The sequence below is a fragment of the Helianthus annuus genome, chromosome 2 (genome assembly GCF_002127325.2).
Source record: "Helianthus annuus cultivar XRQ/B chromosome 2, HanXRQr2.0-SUNRISE, whole genome shotgun sequence".
Taxonomy (NCBI): Eukaryota; Viridiplantae; Streptophyta; class Magnoliopsida; order Asterales; family Asteraceae; genus Helianthus; species Helianthus annuus.
The window spans coordinates 146,156,851-146,183,682 of record NC_035434.2 but is presented as its reverse complement, the minus strand read 5'-3'; the positions used below and the strand labels follow the sequence as shown (position 1 = coordinate 146,183,682).

Genomic DNA, 26,832 nt, shown 5'->3' with positions numbered 1-26,832 from the left:
CGCTGTGATGCTTGTTGCACCGGTTGCACTTGGGGTGGTTCCCTCGGTATCCACCCTGTCCTTGACTACCAGAAGATTGCTGACCAGGACTCTGGTAGTCTTTCGCTGCTGGGACTGAGACTGAACTGAAGTAGATCCCTTGCCCGAATTTCCGTCCCACTTGCGCTTGTTATCACTGGGAGCATCAGTAGTAGTAGCGCTGATACGCTTGGGCAACTTGTTCTGCTTAACTGCCTGATCAGTGAGACGATCAGCCAACCGAATGATTTGCTGAATGGTGCCAAGATTAGCTGAGGTTACGTGGCTCTGAATTTCTGGCACTAATCCCTTAAGATACAGCTCGATACGCTTGATAGGAGGATCCACCATAGTGGGACACAAGATAGCTAATTCGTTCGATCTCTTTGTCTATGCCTCGATCTCAGACCCCGTCATCTTCAAATTGAAAAATTCCACCTCTAGCTTGTGGATGTCGTCACGACTACAATACTCTTCTTTGATTAGTTCCTTGAAGTCGTTCCAAGGGGTGGCATTAGCAACCGCCAGCCCTAGCAGTTGAACTTGTGCTTTCCACCAGGTTAATGCAGCACCTTCGAGTGTTCCAGTAGCAAATTTCATCCTACGATCTTCAGGGCATTCACACATCTCAAAAACAGACTCAAGCTTTTCGAACCAGTGGAGAAAACCTACAGCTCCTTCTATGCCGCTGAAAGTACTAGGTCGGCAGTCCATGAATGTTTTGAACGTGCACACAGGAGATTGAGCATGTTGACCTGTGGCGCGAGAATAAAAGACAAGTTTAAGCACAAGGGTTGGTTTGCGAAGGTAGGATCTAAACGTCCTAAGATGGGTTGATATGGCAGGTTATACCTCCTGCAGGGACAGCTGCGAGTGCCTCAGCAACTCGTTCATTGATCAAAGCCGTCAACTGGGCTTGAGTTAGGTTGATACGTCCTCCGCGTCCGTTCATGATCTTCACAACGAAGCAACGTAAGTGAGAAAAGTGTCATGAAAGTGCGTAAGTGTGGGACGACAGTAGAGAGTAAGCACACAAGGTTCAAATAACAATTATCACGTTAATTAATGCACATTGTGAACTATCCAACCGACAATATAACATAAATCATACCACCTATTGTGTCGAGTCTTGCACGTGGAGTGAAGTGTCGTTGTGAATCGTTGAGCACTGTACAGGTTATAGTCTGGTTTTGTCAAAAAGCTTTTCCCTTTCTAAAACCAAGTTCACTATAACCAATGGCTCTGATACCAATCTGTCACACCCCCAAAATCCACCATGCGGGGTATCACCGCTTGGAGGCGTGACATGACCAGGATCGAGCCACCATCATATTGAACAACGTAAGTAAGTAAATAAAACCAACCACAATACAACTGGTGACCAAAAGGACGTAACCAACTTTAAGTTAACAGCGGAAGCGTAAAACGTAAAACCAAAACATAAGTGCCATAGTTCATAAGTTTAAAGTCCAAAACGTAGGTTTAATAAGTTCATAAGGATTAAATGTTTAGCACGGGACATAACAATCCATATTTCACAACAACCTCCTCCTCGTACAAGTTCCATAAGCATCTAACGACCTGTAAGGCATGTAACAACGAGTCAACAGCAAAGTTGAGTGAGTTCACGGTTGGTTGTTTAGTTTTAAGCTGTTTCCGAAAACATGGTTTGTCTTTCATTGGCTTAATTTCCGTGGGGGTTACCCCAAAGTTGAAAGTATGATTAACCAGTTCCTTCTTTATTACCCAAACCATATCCATAATCATTGGGGGCTTCCCCATGTGAACCACTAGACCGTACCATATCGACTACTAACGAAAATAAGTTGTGCCCTACATCAGTGTTTATCATCACTGACAGTTTGCCATAGTCCATTAGTACACGCCCGTCCGACTGGCACGGTGTGAGGTTTGTTAAACCTAATAGCGCTATTAACTAATGACCCGCTCGCCATTGGCCTTGGCGATCAAGTCGATATAAAATGAGGGACTTAATGATAGAGTTTTGTCTAGTAAGTTTTTAAGGTTGTTGTCCTACCCAAGGAGGACGAACGTACGTATTCTACCCAAGGAGAATACGCAGGATTAATATTGGCATCCTACCCAAGGAGGATATGTAGGTCCCGTTTTAATCTTTAACCCATTCCCAAACCACCGGGAATCCCATGCCTTAGAAAGTGTGTGAACTCACCTCAGTTTGCTCGGTTAGATTAATTACTCTAATAATAAGGAAATCAAGCACGTCCTAATAAGGTACAGATAACAATCAGTTTCTCGTGCATGCATAACACGTATCCTACGTACGGTTTATTTACTCATTACTTCTATCACATGCCACACAATTCAAATGTCAAGTTATATTGTTAAGTTACATTATTTTACCCTAAAATAATATAGCTATCTCACAAACTAAAGAAGTATCCACACAAGTGTCCTAATATAAAATATATATATATATATATATATATATTCTAAATATATATTTACCCATTTTACTTGTAAAAATCAACCTTTGATACTTTGTATTCTGTTACAAAAAATTATGGTGAAGTTTATATTTGAAACCCAAGTTATAAAATATACTTGTAACGCTTGTTTAGAAAAATATTTTCTAAGTGTTGGAATTTTTAGAAAATTTCGCCAGAGTTTCCTTTGTAACCGGAGGTGTCCATGCTTATTAGCATATCATTTTCTTTTGTAAAATCATCACCAATCATCAACAAATCATTCAACACTTACCATATGTCAAAAATATGAAATTTACACTATGTTATGAACTTGAAACTTTGTAAAAATTTGTAGTAACTTACTAGTGTACTTAGTACGTTTAGCTACCCCTTTAAAGTGTGGTTATTTATTTAAAAATATCATTCTGGAAGGATTTAGATCTTCACAACTTGTATGAAGATTTTCTAAAAATATTTCTTCTTGTATTTTTCTTGTTAACAATACGTTTCTAGATTTTATTTAACACTTAAAACATCTTTATTTCAAGTTCATGTTTAACATAAAGGATGATCATAACAAATTTCTCAAGATCTATCCTTACACTTGCTAGATCATGTGTTTAATAATCATCTAGCAAGCTTCATATGGTGATCTACACCATAAACACAAGAAATCAACAAACTAATTCAATACATACACTAGAACAACTTGATCTTCATGTTTTAGAGCTTTATGTTCATGTTTATGCATATGTTTCTTGATGATCTTTAGTTTACCATGTTACTTCATACTTTAACCACTAAAATTGTGAGTAAAAACAAGATCAATGGAACTTACTACTAGCACTATGGCTAGGGAAGAACAAGATGCAAGATGATGAAGAAAAGAAGTGGTTAATAGCTCTCTAAGAAGGTCCTTCAAGTCTCCTTGCTTCCAACCTTCCTAAGTATGCATGAATCACCCTAGAGGCACCTTAGATTATATGGAAATGGACTTGAAATGAGAGTGTAGAGATAGGGGGTGTTGGCTGTGAGCTCTTGAAGGAGAAGAGAGGAGATGGGTGTTGGTGGTATGAAGAGTTTATGTTCCAAGAGTTTACTTATAAATCCACCAATTCGATATATCTAATGTGTAATGTGTTTGGGAAAGTAGGATCAATATCTAATAAAATATCCAAAAAAATCACATGTGGGGCCACCATGTTGGGGCCGTAGGTGGGGGGGGGGGTCTTAGGCTAGGGTTTAACTAGTCTAGTTAGCTTATGGTTACAATCCAAGTATTCTAGTTAGGTATTAGTTACTAGATATTTTTTTATGAGGTGTTATGATGTTTGGGGACCATAACTAGCTCAAAAATAATAAAACAATGCTTTTAGCAATATTTTGACGTTCCGGGTAATGTCCGGTTGTTCGGTTAGATACCGGTTCGTTAAAGCGCAGAGTTATTTCGTGTAGCGTCCTATATATATCTTTTTGTAACATTTTTAATTCCCAACACTTGGGAAAGCATACAGGATTATTTAGTCAATTTTCTGCACGAGACTAGTATGTTTACAAGCACATGTAAGTATGATGCAGTAATCAGAAAGCAGTTAAGTAATTCAGCACAGTCATCAAGCACTTTAATTAACATTAATTGATCGTACGGATACATGTAATTATGAGGGTTGTCACATTCTCCCCTTGTTAAGAGAATTTCGTCTTGAAATTTAGCACGTGGTTACTGAGGAAGCTAGTTGAGTTGCATGGTTTCCTGGTTTTCCTGGGGTGTCACATTATTCCCCCATTGGTTTGGAATTTCGTCCTGAAACTCTGCAGTAGCTTCAGTGTCAGTAGTGGTTGCACTTTTCTTAAACAGCTTGGGGTACTTGAGTTTCATTTGGTCTTCTCGTTCCCAGGTATACTCTGGGCCATGGCAGGAATTCCAACAAACTCGAACAAGAGGTATTCTGGTATGCTTGAGAACCTTAACATCTCGGTCAGTAATCTCTACTGGTTCCTCGACGAATCGCAGCTGGTCGTTGATAGTGAGCTCCTATAAGGGAACTATGAGGGTCTCATCTGACAGACACTTTTTTCAGATTTGACACGTGGAATACATTGTGAACTCCGCTGAGTTCTGCCGGTAGATTCAGCCTGTAAGCGACTTTGCCAATTTTCTCAATGATTTCGAACGGTCCGACATAACGCGGATTGATTTTGCCTCGTTTGCCAAAACGAACTACACCTTTCCAAGGTGAGACTTTAAGTAGCACTCGATCTCCAACCTGGAACTCGAGTGGTTTCCTTCGCTTATCAGCATAGCTTTTCTGACGGTCACGAGTTGCCGCCATTCATTGTCGTATCTGAGCAATCCTTTCAGTTGTATCCACTACAAGTTCTGGGCCTGTGATTTGGTTGTCACCAACTTCTGCCCAACAGAGAGGTGATCGGCACTCCCGTCCATACAATGCCTCGAACGGAGCGGCCTGGATACTGGTGTGGTAACTATTGTTATACGAAAACTCCACTAACGGGAGGTGTTTTTCCCAGCCATTACCAAAATCAATTACACATGCCCTAAGCATGTCTTTAAGAGTTTGGATAGTGCGTTCAGATTGCCCATCCGTCTGTGGATGATATGCCGTGCTCATGTCTAATCGAGAACCAAAGGACTTGTGCATGGCTTGCCACAATTCAGAGGTAAAACGTGAGTCACGATCAGAAATGATAGAGGTTGGCACTCCGTGCCTTGACACTACTTCCTTCAGATAGATGTCTGTTAGGGTAGAAAACTTATCCGTTACTTTGATAGCCAGGAAATGTGAAAACTTAGTCGGTTGATCCACGATCACCCAAATGGTATCATTTCCACGTTGAGATCTAGGCAGGCTAGTAACGAAATCCATGGAAATTTGCACCGATTTCCATTTCGGGATCTCTGGTTGTTGGAGTGGGCCTGATGGGATCTGGTATTCGACCTTGACTCTAGCACAAGTCAAGCATTTACTGACGTAGGTTGCTATGTTGGCTTTCATACCAGGCCACCAGTATATAGTTTTTAGGTCGTGGTACATCTTATCCGAACCAGGATGTACTGAGTAACGAGACTTATGTGCTTCATCCATCACAAGCTCGCGTGTCTCCATAAAGTGGAACCCAGATGCGTCCGTTAACATAGTAGGCGCCGTCTTCCTTTTGTTCTAACCGTTTCCTTGATCCTCGCAGGGACTCAGCCCTGATGTTTTCTGCTATCAATGCTTCAACCTGAGCATCACGAATTTGAGCGGAAATGTTAGAGTGAATGGTAAGCTGTAACGCATGTACTCGCTTAGGTATAGTATCCTTTCGACTAAGGGTGTCGGCCACAACATTGGCTTTGCCCGGGTGATACTTGATAGCGCATTCATAATCGTTCAAGAGCTCGACCCATCGGCGTTGTCGCATGTTTAACTCCTTTTGCTTGAAGATATGCTCGAGACTCCTGTGATCGGTGTGAATGGTGCACTTGGTACCGTACAGGTAATGTCTCCATATCTTAAGTGCGAAAACAACTGCTCCCAATTCCAGGTCATGCGTAGTGTAGTTCCTTTCGTGAACTTTAAGTTGGCGCGATGCGTAGGCAATGACCTTGTCACGTTGCATCAACACGCAACCAAGTCCTTGGATGGAAGCGTCGCAATAAACCACAAAATCATCTGTGCCTTCCGGCAATGAGAGGATAGACGCGCTACAAAGTTTGTCTTGTAAGTCCTATCAGAGAACTTTATGATGAATCGTTTCTCTTTCCTTTCAAACCTCCATACAATAACCTTAGCCATTTTGAAAGTTTTTGGTGTTTTGGACAATATGTGGCGTTTAGTCAATGTTTTTGGCGTCTTTGAGCTTGTGTTCTCGTGGTCTTCTTTTATATTGACTTTTTCCCCCCCGCATGACAAGTAATTATGTCATTTTGAAAAAGATAAATAAAGTATTTTGCTTTCAATATAATAAATTTTAGTAATTATGTTTTCCGTCGTTTCATTTTACTGTTTTTTGCAGTTACCGTGTTTTGTTTTTCAGACTCAACTGTTTTTATGGTATAACACGTCTAATCTTGACAGCTGTAATTATGGCGTTTTGTTTTCCAATAGCGGTTAGATAACGATTGGACTTTTTTTGTTTTATATTCTTTGCACATTGTTTCACGCTTTTTTTATAATGGCATCATGGCATTTTACAAGCATTTGCTCATTTTGGCATTTTATTATACATTTCATTATAGTATTAATGTACTTTTGTTGTTTATTAACTGAAATTACAAAACAAACAACAAATAAAGAAAATTAAAAAAAAAAAAAACAAAGTAGAAGCAATTATGATTTAAATATTCAGTGTCATCAGTCTCTTTTATCTTTTGAAACTACAAGAACAATGACAAATAAATGGCGTTTTGTGTTTGGCATGGTTTATTTTCTTTGTTCATGTGTTGAAGTGTCTTTGTGGATGTTGGAGATATAGATCAACCCTTTGTGGGTGGATGCTATCTGTCCGTTGTCTTCCTTATAATCATCCATGCCAAAGTAGCATTTACACTAGTATAGGTCTCTTCTAATCATCCAAACCTTATTCAAGAACAAAGATGACAGAATCACATACGGGTGTCATCAGTCCCTCTTTTTTGATTTTGTCCATCTCATGCAGCAAAACCTTAGTACACTCATGTAACAAATCATTAAGCGAAACTTCATGCAGAACATTACTGAGTATCAAAGAAAAGATATTTGCCATCGTTGTATATTTTGGCGTTTTACATTGAGTTGTATTTTTTTAGAAACCACTATGTTTTTTGTGTGTTTTTTTGGTGTGATAAACGGAAGGTGGTGAGACGTTTTTATTTAAAGAATTTTTTTGGCGCGTAGTTTAGGCGGGATATTATTTTTGTAACAAAAAATGTAATTAACATTTATCCAGACGTAAGGTTTGGCATTATATATTATGGCGTTTAATATTTTGTGGCGTCTTTGTAGCAGAGAGCTTAAATAAAAACACAGGAAAAAGTACGCAGTGATAAAATTGACGTTTTGTATTTATTTGGCGTTTTATTTTTCCATGGCGTTTTATGTGAGAAATGAGGTTTTACCTTTTTTTTTACCCTTAATGAAGCGCGTTCACGTAATAAAATTGATGTTATTTATGAAAACGCCACCGCGCCAATCTAGTACATAGATTGTTTTGATCGGACGATCCATAAGCGTTCTCACCGTTCTCACACTTTCTACCATTTTCTCTAAATCCTGACCCTGATTATGTAAAGCCGAATGGAACTATATAATTTTAGTTGTGTCTATTATCTAACCTTTGGTCACACATGTTCATTTTGCCCATTACGTATGCTATTATTCTGTCACATAGAAAGGATAAAATAAGGATGGTGTGGCTAAAAGATATGTAAAGCCACTTGAATTTATTTTTTATTTTTAAGTGTGGCTATTGTATAACATTTAGTCACACATAAATTTTTTTGCCATGATGTTTGGCATCATTCAGTCACACAAACAAGAAACAAAGTGATTATGATGTGGCTAATGGTTATATAGAACCACACAAAATTTTGTAATATTAAGTGTGACTATTGTCTCACCTTCAGTCACTAGTAATTTTTTCCCATGACGTTCATTGTCATTTCGTCACACAAACAAAAAACAAAGTGACAGTAGCGTGGCTAATAGTTATGTAAAGTCACATGATGTTGTAATTTTAAGCGTGACTATTATTTAACCTTTGGTCACACGTATTTATTATGGTTTTATGTGGCCATTTTCATGTAATTATTTATTTTATTTTCAATTTTTTGTAAAATAAAAACTGAAGTAAACATGAGATATTCTAGAAACCAGATGATATTAACAATAATATCCTAAAATCCATACATAAGTTTTTAATTTAAATACTAACAAATGTTGGTGCACTTGTGTCTGTACTTTGTCTGTATTCGGTCTGTATGTAAACGATGTTTCCAAATCAGTGTGTAAGTTGACCAAGTCAACTATCCTCCTAGTTTGACTTGGACAACATGATGTTTATCTGAATCGAAGGATAGCCTCGAAGGATACGCATCATCCTTCGAGGTGCTCGAAAGATATGGTTCGACCATGGTTCGACCATTAGGCATCGAAGGATGATCCTTCGATGTCCATGCTGATCTTTCGGACACATTGTCATCGACAGATGATCCTTCGGACCATCTGTCGAATCCTTCGGACAGACCTGTTATGTATGGGTATAAATACCCATGCAGTGTGTTAGTGTGAGATAGAAGCACATTTGGAGAGTTAGTGAAACTCTGCTGGAAAACACACACACACACACTTTAGAGAGTTTGCAAACAAGATTGTAAACATTGTGCTTGTAACCGTAAACCTTCATACGTATTAATACAGTGGTGTTAATCGGTGAACTTTGTGTGTTCTTGTGTTTGTTCTTGCATCATCCCGGTTTGCCCGCTAGCTTGGATTCCGCACTCGCTAGTGGGTTAGTATAACAAGGTTTAGGTTTGTTCTCGATCCTCCGAGAAAAGGGACCTACAAGTGGTATCAGAGCCTCGCTCTTTACCTTGTTTAAAACCGGTTTGTTCAAGTTCTTGGTGTGTTTGAACACTTGGTTTAGCACCCGTTTTTGGAGATTTCCTTGCGTTTTGAAACTGAAAAACGTGTTCTAAACCTATCGGGAGTGTTCGGGGTCGGTTTGGGTAACATAAAAATCGTGTTTGTAAAACTTTGATTTTTCCGGCCATATTCCGATTTGTTTCCGGTGACCAGATCTTGAAGATAAGGTTGCTTATTTTGGCAAAAATTTTTGCAAGTCAAAAGTTTGGTGAAAAAGTTGTTGGCAGACCATCCTTTCTGCCGAAAGTACTTCACCAACCTATCACACTTTTCACCAACCTGTCAAGTCAGTGTCAGTGTGTCAGTCAACCGCCGAAGGATATCTTTCGATTTCGAAAGATCATCTTTCGATTGGAGACAGCTCGAAAGATTAGCATCCTTCGAGTAGTCTTTCGAAGTCTAAGGGTTATCCTTCGTAGTTGGAATCTTTTCGAAAGTTGGTTGTCCGAAAGATAAGGATTCATCTCGAAAGATAAGGATCTTTCATTGTGAATCTTTCGAGATCAGTATTCGAAAGATATAGATCTTTCGAACTGTGAATCTTTCGTGATAATCAGTCGAAAGATAAGGATCTTTAAATTGTGAATCTTTCGAAGACTTTGCTCGAAACTCAACAGTCATCTTTCGATCACTGTTGATCCTTCGAACAAGTCTTGATCTTTCGATCAGATTGTATCTTTCAATTGTTGTCTGTTTGTTGTTAACAGTTTGTGGTGTGTAGGTGATTTATTAATTTTTGATCACAATGAGTTGCACAAGTCCTTGGGATTGGAGTACGGATCCACAACCAGATCTGAAACAGATGTCGATGGCTGAATATATGACGAGTGCCATTCCAAAACAACAACAATCAATAAGTTCGTGTCAATGGGCTTTGGTATCCAATCAAAGTCAAAGTCTTCAGAATCTTCTGATTAGTGAGAGTGAAACAGGCAGTAACAATCGTCCACCAAAGCTGAACCACATGAACGATTTTCCGTCATGGAAAGGCCGCTTTCACACATATGTTCAAGGACAAAGCACCGACCTTTGGATGTGTTTTGTCAATGCATTCAATGAAAGTCTTGAAAGTAGAGCATCCACTTCAGAAGGTTACGCCAATATGCTTGAAAATGACAAGAAGGCTTATGAATTGGAGAAAAAGGCATATGCCATACTTACTCAAGCACTCAACAAAGACATCTACCATCAGTTTTCATATTGCAAGACCACGAAAGCATTGTGGGATGCCTTAGTTGCTAGAGGAGAAGGCAATGCAGCTGCTCGAAAGTCTAGGCATGATTTGTTGAAGAAAGAATTTGAATCTTTTCAGTTTTTGGAAAACGAGACTCTGAATGATATGACCACACGTTTCTATCATTTGATTAGTGAAATGTGTGCTTATGGGGTGGCAGCTACTCAACAAGACATGGTGAACAGGTTTGCTGACGCCCTACCCCCAAAATGGAGTTCGTTTATTGAGCTGTTGAAGCATACTAAAGCTCTAGATGAGATTAACATCTATGAGTTCATTCAGAAGCTGGAACATAAAAATGATGAAGAAATTAGGAAAGCAAGGCGTGCTCCAGCTCCTCAAAATACAGAAATGTATTTGCCTGGTTTTGGTCCTTCAGCTAGTTCTGTTCAGCAACCGAAGCTTCAAACTGCTTTTGTGTCCAATACGAGTTCTTTTCCATTTCCTCAATCAACAGCTGCTCCACCACAACCTCAATTCGATCCGAGGTCTTACATTCCTGTTCCAACACAGCCACAACCACAACCTCAACAACAACAACAGCAAGCTCACTATACAAGCAATCCTCAACCTCAATCCCAAAGTCATCACACAATCCGAGTCGACAACTCAAATCTTTCACACCTTAGTATTGAAGTTGCTAAGGAACATATGGAAATTATCAACACCATGGTCAGTGCTTACTGTGGTTTGGTAGCTGGTCAGCTTGGAAACATCAACATGACCAATGAAGATTATGATCAGATCGACAAGGAAGAAATGGAGTTGATGGATATTAAATGGGCTTTTGCTAGTGCGGTTAGAAGGGCAAAAGATTTCATGGCGAGAACTGGAAGAACTTCGTTGGAAGGAAAGAAAAACACGAAGTATGGGTTTGATATTAATGCCGTCACGTGCTTTAATTGTGGCGAGAAAGGGCACTTTAAACGTGAGTGCACTCGACCAACGAAACACGGCAATCACAACCCGTTCAGAAACCAGACTAATGCGAATGCCCAACAAGAAAACCGTGAACGGAGGATGGTGGCAGTGAATAACAATCAGGGACAGCCTGGAGCTACCAATCACAATCGGGCTTTGGCTGTTCAAGCTGATGAAGGATGTGACTGGTCAGTGCAGTTTGGTGAAGGTGATCAAGGAAGTGGAACTGCATTGTATGCTAAAGTCATCGAGCAGGTTCAAAAAGAAGAATCTTCTGGGAGCGATGACAGTTCTGGTTATTCGGGCAGTTCGGATGAAGAAGGCTCTGTTTCTGGGGATAATCACTCAGAGCCTGATGTGAATGAAGAAGGAGATGATGATATACAGGAGCTACTGAATGAAGCTGATGAGCTTCAATGTCAGAAATCAATTCTGATTAGGAAGGCTGCTGCTACATCAACGGAAATGGAAAAGCTATTCTCTGAAGATGGAGCTTTTTCTTTTCAAACTGCCTTTATGGCAAATGGTTCAGCCTCTACTAGTCAGGTAACTTCTGAACCTCCTGCTCCTAGTATTTGTAAATCATGTGCAGATATGAAGCTTGAATCAGAAAAGCTTCATAGTCATAATCAGAATTTGGTTATTGAACTGTCAAAATGCCAAGAGGCAAACATGGCTTTAACCCGGAATGAAAAAGAATTTAAATCTGTAATAGAAACATTAAAGAAAAATGTGTCCGAGGTTAACAAAGTAGTTTACCACAAACAAGTAAGTATAAATGAATACATTAATCTTGTGGAAGAAACTAAGAAGCAATTAGCCATTGCCCAATGCAAGCATGATGCGATCAAACAGAAATTGGATAGTTATTCTAACTCCCGATTTGTGCTTGATCACATCATAGACGTTCAACAACTGAAAGGTAACGTGAAAGGTGTAGGGTATAAGGCGTGTCCACCCCCTTTGATGGACAACTATACCAAGATGCCTGATGAAGAGGAAATGCCCCGGTATGAACCCAGTGTGCCTTTGAACTTTGAGGAATTTTCTACTGGCCTAGGGTTCAAACCGGAGAATTCTGAAAATACATCCACAGAGCAACAGGAAGCTTCAACATCCATGAAACAAAGTCCTCCAATCATCGAGGACTGTGAGTCATCGGATGATGAATCAGAAGTGGATGTGAGTGAACAGGATAACTCACTTAACAAGATGAAAGGAGTTGTCATTCCCATTGAGAATCACATCCTTTGTGATCCTGATACTCCTGAGGCTTCATCTGTTGAGAAGCAAGTGATTGATCCTGTCAAGGTTGATAAGACAAGTGTGTCTACTGTTAAAAGCAGTAATGTGTTGTACACTTTGGTTGGAGATAATAAAATCTACTCAGATCATGTTTTTCCAATTAAAAATGTAAATAAATCTTTGATTGACAAAGTCTTTGAAGACAATACAAACAAATTTTTGGGAAAAACACTTCCGGGAATTGTGGTAACACAATGTGATCCAATTCCTAAGGCTGAGATTAGGAAACAATTTGGTAATCAAAAATCTCCAACCACTCGACAACCTACTGCTTCTAAGGGTAAACAACCACAACGAGCTCCAAAGCCAAAGGCTAAAGTTGAAACAAAAGGAGCTCGTTACATGAAGAAAGGAAAAGATGTTAAGTTTGTAGCATCAAAAGGTACAGATAAAATTGAGACTTTTGAAAACAAATCAAACACTGATTTTGTACAACAAGTCAAGATTTTGAAACGAAACAGTGATAACAATTACACCCAACACACAAACGGGTGTGATGAAAAAGCAAGTACCTCAGGTTCTACAAGCTCAACATCTGGTAGTCGATCAAGTTCTCCTAAGTCTGTTGAAAGGAGAACTTGTTTCAAATGTGGAGAAATTGGGCACATTATCAGAAATTGCCCAAACGCTCCAAAGAAGAAGTTTGTTGAAAAGGCTCCACCTGAAGCAGTTCACCCTCAACGTCGGTCAGTTTCACCTAAACAAGATAAACGAACTGTAAGAGAACAAGAAACTAAGCAACGACGTAAGAACGTAAAAACTGTTGAAAAAGCTTTAAAATCTGAAGTTAAAACAGTTCAAAAGGAACCAAGAGTGTCACAACCTGTAAAACCAGAATCTTCAAAAACTGGTAGGCACAGACAAACTTGGTTACCTAAGTCGGGCGACAATTCAGGGGGAGCAGTTGTTCTTGAAAACCATCAAGAGATAGAGCTTACGTATCGTGATGCCAAGGGACGACCCAAGACCACTAAGGCTTGGGTCCCCATTCTCAACTGATGTGTTTATTTGACATGTGCAGGATGTTCTAGGAGGAACTATTAATAGTCATTGGATTGTTGATAGTGGAGCATCCAGGCACATGACTGGCGACTTACGGCTCCTGTATGACGTGAGAAATATTAGAGGAGGGTATGTTGCTTTTGCGGGTGATAAAGGAGGGTACATCACTGGAGAAGGAAGTATCTCCAATGGCATCGTGTGCTTTGATAAGATCAATTATGTGAAGCAAATTGATCACAATCTTCTCAGTGTGTCGCAAATCTGCGATAAAAAGTTCTCAGTGATTTTTGATGATGCTGGCTGTTATGTGCTGAAGCCTGGTTTCAAAATTCCACAAGAATGGGTTCTCTTATCGGCTCCGAGAGTTAATGATCTTTATATTCTCGACATGAGCCAGGCGATTACAACATCTGCACAAGTTACTTGTTTTGTCTCAAAAGCCACAGAAAAGGAGTCTATATCTTGGCACAGAAGAATGGGACACATTCACTTGAGAAAAATGAACCATTTGGTGAAAAATAATCTTGTGAATGGTGTGCCTGTAAGAAGTTTTCATCTACAAGATATCTGTGTCTCTTGCCAAAAGGGGAAGCAAACGAAGAAGTCTCACCCTTTGAAGAAAATCAACACTGTCAGCATGCCTCTCGAACGTCTTCATATGGACCTTTTTGGACCTATGAAGCACAAGACAACGTTTGGTGATGCTTATTGTTTAGTAGTTACTGATGACTACTCTAGATTTTCTTGGGTATCTTTTATGGCACACAAAAGTGAAACTCCTGGCATCCTCAAGGATCTTCTTACAATGTTGGAGAATCTCTATACGTTGAAAGTGAAAAGGATCCGAAGCGACAATGGAACTGAATTCAAGAATCAAGTTATGGATGAGTTTTGTACTTCTAAAGGCATTCTTCATGAGTACAGTTCTCGTTATACTCCACAACAAAATGGTGTCGCTGAGAGGAAGAATCGAACTATTATTGGAACTGCAAGAACAATGTTAGTAGAGTCGGAACTCCCTATTCAATTCTGGGGGGAGGCGGTATCGGCTGCATGCTACACGTTGAACAGAGTTCTTACAGTTAAGAGACATGGCAAGACTTGCTTCGAACTCCTTCAGAGAAGGAAACCGGATCTTTCTTACCTTGAACCATTTGGTGCTCCTTGTACTATGATTGAACCGGATGGAAAGTTTGGTGCAAGAGCTATCGAGGGTTTCTTCCTTGGATATGCAACTCCGAATTTTCGTGTTTGGAATCTAGCTACCAAAAAGATTGAGCTATGGAGTGAAGTTAGGGTTCAAAGGTACACGAGTCCTGTTAGGGCTCCGGGTGATCCGTGGATGTTCGATTATGATGGATTATTTAACTCCTTCAATCTGCCAACCTTTGACGAAGAATCAGCAGCGGCTCGAATGTTGTTGGAAAGTGACAACGCTGCTGTCTCGCCATTGGTTAGACCTATTGTTGTTGATCCTCAAGCTTCTACGTCAGTCAACAATATGGTTCAAAATGAGGTTTATGAAGATGCTGCTGATTATAATGACTCTTCTGAAGATGATGAATATCATGATGCAGCCGAAGGATCTTCAGCTCCAGCTGCTCCTGTTCAAGGTGCCTCTGGGGATACACCTCATACGCAGAATATAGATACTGCTGAAGGGAATGCATCCACTTCTAACCACATTCCTGGTGTGGAGTTGGTTGTTGATCTTAATCTGAACAATTTGGGTATCAATGCTCGTGTGCCAGATAATCCTGAAATGCGGATTCACGATACCCATCCCCAGCAGAATATCATAGGAGATGTCCATCGCGGTGTGCAGACGCGTAATCAGCTGAGAAACAACCGGAATGCTGGTTTGTATTCAGCTATAAGAGAGTCTGGTCAACAAAATGACTGGTCCTTCGCGTGTTATGTGTCACAAGAAGAACCAAAGTCGTGGAAAGAAGCATTGAAAGACTGTGCTTGGGTTGAGGCCATGCAGGAAGAATTACAGCAATTTCACAAGCTGGGTGTTTGGAAGCTTGTTGAAAAGCCTGAGAACTACAAGAAGATTGGCACTCGATGGGTCTTCAAATGCAAGAAAGACGACCGTGGAGTGGTTATTCGAAACAAAGCTCGTTTAGTCGTTCAAGGTTTTCGTCAGATAGAAGGAATCGACTACAACGAAGTCTATGCACCAGTTGCACGTCTGGAAGCTATTCGGATCTTTCTGGCTTATGCCTCATTCAAAGGATTCAAGGTTTACCAGATGGACGTCAAAAGTGCATTTCTACATGGTGTGGTTGAAGAAGAGGTATATGTCGAACAGCCTCCAGGTTTTGAAGATCCTGTTCATCCCGATCGGGTTTGGTTGCTCAACAAAGCTCTCTATGGTCTTCATCAAGCACCACGAGCTTGGTATGCAACCTTATCTACATATCTGCTGGAGAACGGTTTTCGAAGAGGTCTTATCGATTGTACTCTCTTCATCAAAGAACAAGATGGAGATCTTCTTCTGGTACAGGTATATGTTGATGATATTATTTTTGGTTCTACTAATGATGTTTTGTGTAGGAATTTCGAGCGCATCATGCAGGATAAGTTCGAGATGAGTGCTATGGGGGAAATGAATTTCTTTTTGGGCCTACAAGTGCAACAAACGGAGTCTGGGATATTCATTCATCAGACTAAATATGTTGGTGACATCTTGAGCCGGTTCCAGATGTCCGATGCAACGCCCATTGGTACCCCATTGCCAACTAATCATGGAATAACTCCTGACTTGAAGGGTGAACCTGTTAGCCCTTCATACTATCGCGCGATGATCGGATCCCTTATGTACCTCACAGCATCAAGGCCAGATATAATGTACCCAACGTGCCTGCTTGCCAGATATCAAGTTAACCCGAAGGCCTCACATCTTGCAGCTGTCAAAAGGATTTTTCGTTATTTGAAGGCTTATCCAGACACCGGTCTGTGGTATCCTAGGGATAATAACTTTGACTTGGTCGCATTCAGTGATTCTGATTTTGGCGGATGTAAAATCGACGGCAAATCCACAACGGCTGGATGTCAGTTTTTAGGAAATCGCCTAGTCACATGGCAGTGCAAGAAGCAGACGTGTGTAGCTACATCAACATGCGAAGCTGAATACATTGCTGCCTCAAGTTGTTGTTCACAAGTTCTCTGGATCCAACAACAATTGCGGGACTACGGTTTTGAATTCCTAACTACTCCTATATACGTTGATAATTCTGCTGCTTTAGATATCACTAAAAATCCTGTGCAGCATTCAAAGACCAAACACATCGAAATCAAATATCACTTCATACGTGATTGCTTTGAGAAAAGGCTAATCGATGTTGTTAAGGTCCACACCGATGACCAACGTGCCGACTTATTTACCAAAGCTTTTGACAAATCTAGATTTGACTTCTTATTATTGGTAAATGGCATTAAGGTCAAGCAAGAGTAAACCAACATCGGAAAATCATTTTTGTAAATATCTTTGTGTGTTTTTAAATTTATCTTAGTTTGTTGATTTTAGGGGGAGTAAATCCAAAAATCGGAAAATACAAAAACATCGAAAAAATTTCAAAAACACAAAAACAATAGAAAAACAAAAATGAGTTTCCTGGCGAGCAAAAGAGAAAATGATAGTACATCAGTGGTCTATCCAAACCTCTTTAAACCTTAAATGCAAAACGATAAGCAGCTCTATATAAGATGTATCGGTAGGCTCACAATCATTTTAAAGTGTGCAGGGTGATATAAATCTTAATCGACTGAAGACCAGGTGGGAACCATTCATTGGCATATGGTCTTAGTACCGAAATTTCGTTTGATAGATTGCCGAGGTTCTGAGATATTCGGTCTTTATGCTGCTTATCATCTGGGTATCATGGTTGTATCTTTTACCGAAAAATAACGGGGACGCAAGTCTAGATCTTCCATGATACTATACATACGTGTACATATTGCATACTGCATTCGACCTCAATAAGTGATAAACAATCACATGTCCAAAACAAATAAGTGATAAAATATCACATTTATCCAGGTGTCAAGTTCGTCTCTCTGCTGTACGGAAGTACTGACCTGTTCACGGACTTGCACCTGTGCCCTCATGCATACGAAAATCAAGTTCCTCATCAATAAGTGATTATATCACAAAGGACTTGTTTTCAAATCAAAATAAGTGAGTATCTCACAATTTATACGGTCAAACAGATGATAATCGGTATACTCACCGGTAAGATGAACTCTCGTGCATACCTTGATACGGGAATGTGTCGTGATGTGGATGAACACCGGTCGGTAAGTATAAATCATACATTAACGTATCCTCTAAACATGATTACATCTGATAAGTTGAGCTTAAGTGGACAACAATACCGATAATTGTTATAGGATGCTTATCTTAATATTAACTAACTGAACAACAAGAGTGTTTTGGCATGACCGTACACTGATATGATTCTCTTACCCTCGAAACTCGCAAAAAGAATGTTTGTATATATTTATTTATTTACTGCTTAATCTTTATTGTTTTTCTTTTAAACAGTTTCGTCGTTTGGTGCATATCAGCACGACATTAGCGGTGATGTCGTTTGATAACACTCAAAGGATCTTAAATTGTTGTCTTTTTATTTCAAAAACACACCTGAAATCTGTGTTTTAATATAAACTTTATAAAAGCCAAAAAGATTTTATTTCTACTTTATTTTCGATCGTACGATGTTGGAGCTCAAGTCTTCGTTGCCTGAAACCTGAACGAAAACCAAACTGACTAAATCTTCATAAACGGTCGAAATTTGCATGTTTTGAAAGTTAGAATTTAAAATTTGAAAAATTTATTAAACTTTCAAACTGTCGGACGGTGCTTGATTGTGACATGGTCATTCGTGTGTCATTTGCTTATACTATGTTCCAAGCAGTTGTTCTCATTACGCGTTTAGATTTCTTGCATGTGCAGATTCTAAAGGCTAGGAGAACATGGTCGATGACAAGCTTTGGAATGAAGACACGACGAGAAGGCACTCAAAAGATGAAGATGATCGAGTTGCCGCTGGCTATCATCAACACCACAAGGATCTCACTTCATAAAGTTAAAGTATTTCACGAGCATAACTCAAGGGGGAGCTTATGTTAAGGGGGAGTTTGTTAACACACTGCCTACATGATACGGGTAGTTTGTTGATACACTCTCTGCTTTCAAGACGTGAAGACTTTGAAGATCCTCCGACCATGAAGACTTGAAAGGACATTAAAGTTTTGGAAACTCGAAGACCAAAGACTGTCGAAGTTCGAGACAAGTCTACATCTATAGAAGATAAAGACAAGATAAAGACAAAGCTACAGCCAAGGGGGAGTTTGTTGGTGCACTTGTGTCTGTACTTTGTCTGTATTCGGTCTGTATGTAAACGATGTTTCCAAATCAGTGTGTAAGTTGACCAAGTCAACTATCCTCCTAGTTTGACTTGGACAACATGATGTTTATCTGAATCGAAGGATAGCCTCGAAGGATACGCATCATCCTTCGAGGTGCTCGAAAGATATGGTTCGACCATGGTTCGACCATTAGGCATCGAAGGATGATCCTTCGATGTCCATGCTGATCTTTCGGACACATTGTCATCGACAGATGATCCTTCGGACCATCTGTCGAATCCTTCGGACAGACCTGTTATGTATGGGTATAAATACCCATGCAGTGTGTTAGTGTGAGATAGAAGCACATTTGGAGAGTTAGTGAAACTCTGCTGGAAAACACACACACACACACTTTAGAGAGTTTGCAAACAAGATTGTAAACATTGTGCTTGTAACCGTAAACCTTCATACGTATTAATACAGTGGTGTTAATCGGTGAACTTTGTGTGTTCTTGTGTTTGTTCTTGCATCATCCCGGTTTGCCCGCTAGCTTGGATTCCGCACTCGCTAGTGGGTTAGTATAACAAGGTTTAGGTTTGTTCTCAATCCTCCGAGAAAAGGGACCTACAACAAAAGACAAACTTCTAATCAAAACCTATCTATAAATGTTTGAAAGGGAAACAAATGTACACAAACACTAAGAGCTATTTCTAGGTTGTTTTCTTCGAGCCCATATACACACTGCTTGAATACGAGCAGCAGTCCATATATTCACTGCTTGAATACGAGCAGCGCTGCTGCCTTTGCTTTTTCACACTTCTTTTTCTCTTCTTCCTTCTGTGCAGCAGCCATTTCCCTTTGCCTCTTCAGCTCACTAGTTATTAAAAATGATCCATTGGAGCATGCAAATATAAGTTCAGCTCAGTAGAAATTAAACATGATCCATTTGAGGATGCTAATATAAGAACAAGTGTATGAAGTTGGATAAATAACTTACTCTAGTCTAGCCCCTTCATCTAAGGTGCTTGCCACGCTAGAACCTTTTCTTGGCCTACAAGCCACCAGCTCCACCTCAAAGATAAGAGTTGCACTGCACATTATGAAGTCCATCAATAACAATATAGTCAACTGTGCTAATAATCAAAACTAGCTACCTATGGTTAACATGGAATAACAATTGCAAAATATTAGACACATAACCAATCTGAAAATTGAGCTTGAACTCGGCTTGGCTCAGTTTTTAAGTTAGAAGTTAACATAGCAGAAGTGATTCTTATTGGCAGCAACTCAACAAACATAAATTGTACAAAAAAAAAAAAAAAAAAAAAAAAAAAACGCAAGTTAGATAATGTTACATCATAACCCCAAGATGGGGATCCCTTCCTCTCTATCACATCACTTGCATCCTTCAGTTCCTTAAAGACAGGCAAAGGTGATGCGGGCCCAAGTGTGGAGGAGCGGGCTATTTTGTATTTGGAGGCCCAAGATCGTGTAACAAAAGGGGCTTCACTAAAATGGTTCTAACTTGGGCTACAGGGGTCCGTTTTGGGCATGCGACCAGGCGAAATGAACGTGAGAACGAGCTCCATCTTGCTGCAAACGCCTACGGTGGTTTGGGTCATGGTCCGGGCCAAAAAACGCTTATTTCCATGAGTTATTTTATGTTTTGTGTTTTTAGTGGGTTTTTTGGACTTTTATTTTGTTCTAGTTTTTGGCCCAAGTGTGTTTTAGGCCCATTTTCGAATTTCGGTCTCTATTTATATGTTGCTAAAGCTAATGAAAAGCTCAGACTTGAATTTTGACACAATCAGTTTTTTCACTTCAAATACCGTGCCTTTTGGGTGGAATCTTGGGGGTTGGGGAAGAACACATGAGTATTCTTTGAATCAACGTGTTTGATCTTCGTTTCCGTATCACGTGCTACATCAAAAGGTCTCGGGCGGGCTCCATTTTCATCGCTGCAAAATTATGATCCAACGCATATGATTAGAATCCGTTTTACAATTTTCATATGCTAAAACTATAACAATCATGAGGGCAGTTTGATCTAGTCATCTTTGCCATTCTAATTGCAATTACAAGTGATGAATTGATTCTGGGTTGACTAGCCATTTTAAGAGGAAATGTAGTGCGACACATGGCACAAGTACGCTTCCCCTGACCAACCCATTTCTCAAAGCACTTCAAGCAGAAGTTGTGACCACAGGGCGTCTGCAAGGGATCCCAATATTTCTCTTTAGACTCACGCAAAAATTAATCATTGACGTCACACGGAGGCCATCTGATATTGATTAATAGCATAGAAATAGTGTCTTCACAACAGATTTTGTGTGGTCAGTTTATGTATGTTTGCAATAAATTTGCTTTATACTTTTAGTATGAATTATACAATTTGATATGATTCATGATTACAGATTCACTAAAACAAGATTCCGAAGATCAATATATTAAAGATGAATATTGGACGAGGGTTCGATCAACTTGAGAAACTTTTTTGCCATATTTAACATTATTAGTTTATTTAATTAACTGATCAACACCTATTAAAACCATATTAAAGGTAGAGGTAAAAAAGTGCTTATTGGCAGAGCTTTTTCCTGAGGTGACAATGGACGAACAGTGCGATAAGTATGATTAGAGCGTTTTTCCCACCGCCAAAATCGCTGATATTGCACTGGTACACCCAATTCCTTAGCAACTTCCTCCTGTAAAATTTTCAGATCTTCAGATTTATAAAATACAACATTACAAAATGCTACTTGAATTTTGTAAGATAATAACAAAAGATTATACCTGGAATAGAGCAAAAGAGGGCTGATTTTGCATACGAACTTTATCAAGATCCACTAGATCAAAATATATATGTTTCCCAATCTGTTTATGAAGATCCCCGTCACAAGCAACCTAGTTTCATCAAATTTCAAGGTAAATAATGTTGGTTCAGGTCCCACTCCACACACACAACTCCGTAACCCGTATTTCAGACCCGTAACCGACCCGAAATAACCCGCAACATCAAGATTACCCAACAAATAACGATTTTATGAATCTAAAATAGTAATCCTAGAGAGAGCAACCATGGGAACTAAAACCTTTATGTTTGTATACAAATGTGCCTCTTCTTTCTTCAATCTAATCTTATCTGGAAGATAAAATACTCATTGTGATTTTGAGTATGATTACAAAATTTAATATGAATACCAAATTATAAACTAAAATTCTTACTCTAAGGTGCTCTGTCATATCCGTCTCATCCACCTTACAGAGTATTTTAGCCTTCTCACTTTGTTCGAACCGTGATTCTTCTCTGTTTGCGCAACCACAAACAAATTGAAATCAAAATTTGGATGTACTTAGAATCATGTTATCACTTTCAGATTAAACCTTTTGATCGTACTAATCAAGGATTCAATCGGATAATATTAAGTATTCAAGAACGAATTTGATTTGTGTTGAGGTGTAACCGTACTTTCTTGTATGTGTGGACCAAAATCCAATATCTTTATTGATTTATATTTTTTTTTCTTTAAACCAATACCATCTAATCCAGGCCCAATTTAATATTAATCCATTAACCCAATTTAGTAACTAATAAGCCCAAATAGATTTCGTTTTATGTTAACAGGCTCAAGATAAAAACGGGTTGACCCGTTAGAAAAAAATCTTTTATATTTTTGTTTTTGTTTTTGTTTTTTCCGTTTCTATTTTACATGGTTAGTTATAATCATGTTTATTTTGACACATTATATTATTTATTTGTTACACTCCTACTCATCATTAAACATATTGTCGATAAGCTGCTAAAAACCAAAAAACTCATTTATAAATTGTCAACTTATATGACTCATTTAGAAATATGGGTTAAACGGGTCGGTTCAGGTTGACCCGAATTTATATGAGTCGGGTTAGGGTTAACATCATTGACCCAAATAATATGAGTCGGGTTTGGGTTGAACATTTCAACCCACCAACCCATCAATCTGACACGATTGACACCCCTAGGTTTCACCATTAACTACCACCTCCTTACTAACACTCAAAAACTATGGTCATCGATCTCTTCTATCACCAATCAGCCCTTTAATTGACCTAACCCACCACTGTTGTGGGCTTATATTGGAAGGAAATGAAAAAGGGACACAACTACAGATGAGAAAACAAACTATTTGGAGCGTTAATAATCTGATTCTCCTACAACAAAAGTTTATAGGAAAACATAAGGAGTTAAAGGGAGAAATAAACATCCATTGATTCAATACTAGAAAAAAAGCCTCTTACAGAATTCTTATTGAACTATCATTTTTTTAAGGATTTAGGGAACATAGCAATATTAAGAAAAGAGAGCATGAAGTTTTACAAATTAAATTCTACAAAGAGCCTCTTAGAGTATTATGAAACCTCATTTGATTTTCTTGCTATTGGTGACCTTAATGTATGTAATTAGTAATTAGGAAACAATATCAAGTGTGTGTCTACCTGACTCTACAACAATAACTAGAGTCCTTTGGGTTGTTTTCCTAACATAAGATAAGTACACATAATAGGCTAAACACTTACCAAAATATTAAAACAAACATAAAATGTGAATCAATTTCTATTTTATTTTATTATACAAAACAAATGTACATCACTAAAGGCTATAGGTGATAATATATATATATATATACACACACACACATAGTGAAAGTGTAAAATAAAATATCTCTTAACGTACAATACGTACGATATTGTGAAATCGCACGTTACAAAAAAGCATGTTCGAAATCGCATGTTGGTATTTTTGATGAAATTGCATGTTGGTTTTTTTATAGCAATTTCGCATGTTGGTAAATATGATGAAGTCGCATGTTGGTATATAAAGCAATTTCGCATGTTGGTTTTTCAGCACAAATCGTATGTTCAAAAGTGAATTCGCACCGGATCGGATCGGACGGCTCAGATGATCGCGTATATATTGTACGATAAGGGCCATTGTACGTTAACCTACCCCAATATATATATACCATCACTATTATCATCTGAGACCTCAACTTTAGCTGGACCAGGTGGTGGATGTCCTATGAATTAATGTAGCTCACACGGACCTGCTTCCAACTACTTATATCAAGAGGTGGTTGCTTGTTAAACCCATATGGTATTGGTCCATCATTGGCTTGGCTTTGGATCGTTGCTCCACCTGATATAACAATTAACAATGATCCGTAACAAAATACGACTAAAAAATAAGTGATGGCAACACAAATCTTACACTAATTATCTCCACAATGAACCAATTTAGTTGAGGTCCTGGCCGAGTTCAATTGTTCCATTTTTGTAAACTCAAAGGCCATGGTCAAACAAACTGTTGCAATGTTTTTTTTTTTTTTTTTTTTTTTTTTTTTTTTTTTTTTTGTGTGTTCGTCTCAAGTGTAATATTTTTTTTAATGGTGGATGTACCAGTTGACCAGATAGCCAAATCTTCATGAATTCAATATAATTAAAAGTTTCAATTGTTATTCACAAGAAAAATCATACTCCAATTGTTATATGCACATAAATTAAGACATCGCATATATAGATATCTGTTTTTCTACATATATAAATACATGAAATTTTTTGCAGATAAATTAAGACATTGCATATATAGATATATGTTATTGTACATATATAATAAATACATGAAATTTCGAAATGGAGATCTCAAATGAGTAACAAAAAACAAAAAAAAAACAACTTTAACATCACAAGGCATAGCTTAATAACATAATTTTAAATCGAGACAAATGAAAACAAAAACTATTACAATTAATATCGTAGAAACTCCGAATAAATCCCACCTAACTCTATTGAGCTTTTATTAAATTTGGATTAATATGACTAGGAATATATTTGTACAACTACACCTTTCTACACATATATTAATCTACTAGTCTAAGTACCCGTGTAATACACGGGTGGCTAAACAACAAAAAAATTATACTTTAATACGTAAATACTTTATTGCTGGTACTTTCGAATATGAAGATAAATCATAAAAAGTACGTGAAATAACAAAAATACATGATAAACATAAAAATTTCACAAGTCATTGAAGATCTCTTTATATACAACATTCATTGTTTTATTTGTAGGTCTGCCTTCGTTGTCAAGTATTAGTAGCTTGATTCCATCTCGTCTTGTAACCCTCGTTAATGCTACGTACAATTGACTATGTGTGAAAACTGGTTGTCTCAAGTACAAACCAACCTTAGAAAGCGACTGGCCCTGGCTTTTATTGATTGTCATCGCAAAATATAAGATGTTACCCAAAACCCGAGAAACAAAGCAGATATATTTTAAGAATCGTAACCCAACCTACAATTCCACATAATTATCCTCAGTTGATTTCAAATGTAACATGTTACTTGTGCTATACATACAGCAAGTAGAATAAGATATGGTATTTATAATACCCTGTTAACAATATATTTATTGACAATATGTTTAGCAAAAGTTTCGAAACAAAGATTATTTCAATACCTTAACAAAAACTTCAAGACAACTGGGGGCGGAGCTTTTAAGGGACCAATGAGCTTCAACTATGAAAAGATACAATGTGTAGGAATTAATGGACCAATGTGCTTCAACTATGAAAAGAGCATGTTTATTATCGCTCTAAGAAAATAGCAAAAGTGCAAAACTAGCATCATTCGATATATGCCAAGGCTTCAACTATGAAAAGATACAGTGTGTAGGAATTAATGGACCAAGGCTTCAACACCGCCATGTAACGCAATCTGTTCTCGGTTTCTGGCATCATTCGATAAATGCCAAAATGCAATAGTTGCTTCTTGCCTGGTACAAAACAGATTAATCAAGTTTATGCAACAAGACATTATAAATAAACGTCTGTTTTGTTAACGATATAATAGAAAAATGACCTGACAGCATCATGTTGAGAACGAATAAGTAGAATGAGTACATCAATAACTCCATCTTCTTGTCCGACCATAACATTTTTTAGTGTTGCTATCACCATGACCTGTTAAATTAGCCAACGTCGCCTATACCATAATAACCACAATATTAGATACGATATTTATTGACATTTCTTTGACTTTACTGTAGAAAGGTGTGGTTGTACTTCAACGATCCTTTCTACAATCTATTTTAGACTTGTAACATTATATCACTAGTTTAGATGCTTTAAAAAAGAAGCAATGGAAACAACTACGGTTGTTAATTTTGCGAATGAACAAAGTGAGGTTGTTAATTTTGCGACTTAAACAAGTGTGGTTTTTTTTTAATTTTATGATAGGCCTTGACTATCCCCTTTTTTTTTTTTTTTTTTTTTTTTTTTTTTGCAATAACGACTTTCTAAAGTAGTTTGAATGACTTCAGAATTTACCTTTCTCATTTGAGATCCTTGAAACACTATGAACAATCAGCATGCTATAGTCTCCACCAAAATGATTAGACAAATCCATTTGTGATGTGAGATGAATGAATAACACCAAACCTAACATTTAAAACTAACAAAGCAAGCAGAAAACAAAAAATCCTTAGAACTACACGACAAATAAGGAACAAAAAATATGTGACAAATTATTCTTCATTTGTTTATAGATCTAAGCCAGAACATGCTTGTAGAAAATCAAAACTCCTATAAATGTATTTGGTAAGGAATTTCTTCATTTTGAAAACCGATCTGAGTTAGTACGCATATATGTTACATTAACACCAACAAAATCAAAGCATATACGTCTTTAAAATTAGTTAAATAAAAAATTCCCAGATTGGTACTTTGAAAACAAGCAATGATTTTTAAAAATGTAAAGTAAGATTATGAGGTAAATCAAATTAGATAAAATGAAAATAAAAGCTCTTACATTGGTACTGAATAAGAGATGTCGTCTTTATGGCCAGGGATGTCGATGGATGAGAGAAGAAAGGGTGCGGCGGT

The 26,832-nt window shown here is 38.2% G+C and overlaps 1 long non-coding RNA gene across 1 annotated transcript in view; it reads right to left on the bottom strand.

Moving 5' to 3' along the window:
* The window catches only part of LOC118487545, an 83,397-nt gene extending 57,512 nt beyond the window's left edge, over positions 1-25,885 (bottom strand). The window contains exon 1 of the long non-coding RNA XR_004881880.1: positions 25,811-25,885. This is a non-coding gene — a long non-coding RNA (uncharacterized LOC118487545). The remainder of the gene's footprint in view (positions 1-25,810) is intronic.
* Positions 25,886-26,832: the final 947 nt, after the last annotated feature.